The sequence below is a fragment of the Marmota flaviventris genome, chromosome 15, assembly GCF_047511675.1.
Source record: "Marmota flaviventris isolate mMarFla1 chromosome 15, mMarFla1.hap1, whole genome shotgun sequence".
Classification (NCBI taxonomy): domain Eukaryota; kingdom Metazoa; phylum Chordata; class Mammalia; order Rodentia; family Sciuridae; genus Marmota; species Marmota flaviventris.
The window spans coordinates 74,046,121-74,050,424 of record NC_092512.1 but is presented as its reverse complement, the minus strand read 5'-3'; positions in this window follow the sequence as shown (position 1 = coordinate 74,050,424).

Here is a 4,304-nt window from a genome sequence, read left to right as displayed (position 1 = left end):
GCCACCATCTTGAGTAGTAGCCAGCCTTCTGGAACCATAGCTGCAGCAGCCTCTGAGTGTCTGGGTGACTCAGATGGTGAAACAACTTCCTGGGTCCCACTGGTCTCTTTTCAAGGGAATTTTTCTTTTACACCCTTGAGCCTGTGGTGGGTGTGATTTTGCAAATTCTTTAAATGTGCTCAAGGCACCTAGTATATCTCTAGTAGCTGTGATCTCTTCACCAACCAGAACTTCGTTGACTCCAGTTTTAAGGTGCACTTTTCTGGCCAAATTGAAAGTTTTAAAAATCCCTTTTGCTCCTGATTCTCAAAGTAAACCTGGTTAAAAACTGCCAGCTATATCCATGTCACCTCCTCAATGTTGTTCTTCCTTGAAATTTCCTCCACCAGATTCATTAGTCTGTAACCTTTAAATTTGGCCTCACACAACATTTCAGGACATGGACAAGAAAAATGTAGACAAGTGCTTTGCTAAAATGTAACAGAATGGCGTCTAGTTCAATTCCTAGTCGTATTCTCACTCCCCTCTTAAACCTCAATAGAACAGATTTTACTGTCTGGATTCCTATCAGCACTCTGCTCTTCTAAGCTCCACCCAGAATGGCCCATTAAGTTCTGCTTACAACCTTGTGAGATTTCTTCAGTCTGCATCTACAAACTTTTTCAAACTCTTCTCAAACCAGTTCAAAGGCTTCTAAACCACATGACTAGGTTAATCACAGAAAAGACCTCACTTATTGGTAGCAATTTCTGTGTTAGTCAGCTTTTTGTTGCTGTGACCAAAATACCTGACAAGAACAATTTAGAGAAGCAAAAGATTGTTTGGGGTCACAGTTTCAGAGGTTCAGTTCATGGTTTGCAGATCCCATTGCTCTGGGCCCAAGATGAAAAAGTTGCACATCCCATGGTGGCCGGAAAACAGAAAAAGAAAAAGGGAGGAGCTAGGGTGACAAGATCTAATCCCCAAGGGATGACCCAGTGACCTAACTTCCTCCATCAAATTAGCTTATGGCTTTCATAATCTAATCATTTTACCTCTGAGTATTCAAGCATGAACACAGGAGCTACCTAATATCCAAACAATAATGGATATCATAATTAACTTGATGAAATTTCATGATAAACAGAACATAGAGTAACCAGGTATGTTACATACAGGTGATTGGAGCTAAATTGCTTCATTATTGCTGACTTTCTATCAGAAAAATGTGAGTCAGAAACCAGTAGGAAGGAACAAAATATAAATGAGCTAATATAAATGACACACAAAAAAGTTTGTCATGAATATATCCAGAACAGTAATATAATACATGAGGAACAAACATAGTTCATAAACAAAACACAAATGAAAAGCATATAATAAATGCTAAACTTATTTATCATGTAAATACTGAAATGAAGTTATATTTCATCCAACAAATAGTTCTTTTAAAAAGTACTTTTTGTGAAAACAAGTATAAGTGTGCACACACTTTCATTCGTGGTAAAAGCATAAATGTACAACATTCTGTGGTATTTCTAATGGTTTAAAATATTATATATATATATATATATATATATATATATATATATATATATATATATTTGTAAGGGTTTTAAAAATATATGTATATATATGATATACATATATAGATAAATACACAAAAAATGTTGAAAAATGTAGTAAACCTTATGTCTTTAATAATGGACATACACAGCTTATCTAGAATAATCACTACTGGTATGCATAATAGCCAAAATAAAACTTAGAAATTCCCTTATTTATGATAGAATACTGTTCAATAATTATGATATTTATTTGTATACTCACTTATCACAGAATAGGCTAAATTAATAGAATAAGATATATTATGATAGGAAACATGAGCGTACATATGCAAAGAGTTAAATTAGAAGAGCATACACTAGTGTACAATAAAGAATTAACCTTGACCAGGAAGGATTGGCTCTTGACCAACTCTGGGAGGTAACCTCCAACCCTTAGAATGTCCTCATAGAGTATCCTTATTTACCTTGGGTCACACTGAATATTTGATTCACAATGTGAATTATGGTGAGGACTCTTGGTCTCATGATATCAACTTGACCTGTGGAAGGGCTAGAGACTAAGGTCAGCTATGTAAATGATCAGTCAACCTTATATGACTCCAGTAAAAAAATTGGACATCAAGGTTTGGGTGCACTTCCCTGGTTGGCAGTACTCCATGAATGTTGGCATACAGGGTTGATGGGAGAAGTGGTACCTCCATGCCTCCACTAGGAGAAAGTAATTGGAAGCTTGTGCCTGAACTCTTGGACTCCACCCTATGAATCTTTTCCCTTTGTTGATCTTACTCCAAATCCTTTTGCTGAAATAAACAAAAACCAGGAGTTATTGCTGAATTCTATGAATCCTTCTGGTGAACAATTAAACATGAGGGTGTTCTGTAGACTCCCCACACTTGTGTCTAACTCTGATATCTGAATGTGTGGCATTCTGCAATTTTGACTGATCTATAATTTGTGATGGGCATATATTACTGATTAAATAAGAATGCATGCATTGCTTACTTTACAGATATGCATTATTTGTTATAAAAATAGTTTAAGAAAATAATTACATGGGTGATCATTATTATGTCATTTGTAACAATTACAATGGAAAATAAACTAAATATACAACAGGATGATAAAAGTAAATCATGTGCATCTGTGAAGTTGAATATGGCAACTATGTTGGAATTTATGTTATAAAATCGATGGACATGAGAATAAGGAAAAAATATTTTGTCAATTGGAAAAAAACTAAGTAAAAGTATGCATATTTCTATTGCAAAAATATGCACACAAAATCTTTATTTCCATAGGAGCATACAGGAGAAACACACATAAAAAATGTGAATCATGGTTATTTTTGAGAGGTAGAAGTAGGATGGTTTTAAATTTTTTCCTGTTCATGTTATTTGTATTTTACTCATTTTCTTTTTGAGCATGCATTGTTTATAAATAGGAAGAAAACTTAATTAAAACAAAAACTGTTTCCACTCTTGCTTCCAAAATAAATTTTAAAATTTCTTATTAAATGATCCTAAAATTGTTCAGTGAAATGGAAAGAGACCCATTCAAGAGACATTTGGTAGGTGTAATTAAATTCTTAGAAGCATGGTGAAAACAGGAGGCAGCTGATGAAAGTTGATAAAAATATCTCCAAGTTTTTTAGTCTGGGATACTACTTTGGATATGGATTTCTGTAGCTAAGATTACCAGAGGTTGGGTAGTAAAATATAATTACTTAGATTTGAACATGATGAATTTGGGAAGAATGCAGGATAGTCACCTTAAGATACATATTTTAAAATATGGGTTTAAGGTATAGGAGAAATTTAAAGCTGGGAGATACAAACTTAGAGTCATTGGCACATATGTGATAGTTGAAAATTGCCCTGGGAAATCACGCTGAAGAGAGTATTCAGAATGGAATTCCTAAAAATACAAACACTGACTGGATAGATAGCGGAGTACAGCAAAACAAAATAAAACAAAGAAGTAGCTTCAAAGGGAGGGGAAGGTGACAAAACAGAAGAAAATGAACTCACTGAAATAGAAGGGGAAAGGCAGTTTCCAGGAAGAATTTATCAACCAGAGTGACTCAAGGCAGGTAGGGTTTGTCACTTGGCAATTTGGGAAGTCAGTTGTTCACCTATGTAAGATCTCTAAAATGGGATTATTTACCTCCCACTTCATGGCATTCAAGTAGAGTTAAAATAGGAATGTAAAAACATTGTACTATTGTTGGCCATCCTGATGCACATAACCTGACTCCTTACCTATTTGCACACTTCACACTCTTCTCAAATTTTATCCACTGTGCTCTTCTATGTTCCTTTTACTGTCTTGTCTTTCTTGACCTGGACTCTTGTAGGTGCCACATGCTTTTACATAATCCATGACAAAACTGCTCCAATGCAAGAGACTATATTCTTTTATTTTGTTAAGAGCAGAGCAGCAAATGATGCTGTTAACTTATGTTGGCTTTAAGGAACAGAAAATCATTTCTCCCCTACATCAGGACATATGTAAAGAACAGCAACAGAATCACCAAAAGAAAATCATGGAGGTGATCTGTAACAGTCCATGAAATCAAAAACGTATTTTCCAAAAAGATGACCAGTAACCAGGGTAGTGGTAAGGATCACACAATATCGTGAATGTACTTAATGCCACTCAATTGCACACCTGAAAGCGGTTAAAATGGAACATTATTACGTTTTCATACAAAAAAGTAAAAAAAAAAAAATAAGTAAGCAAGCAGATGCAGCACACCAA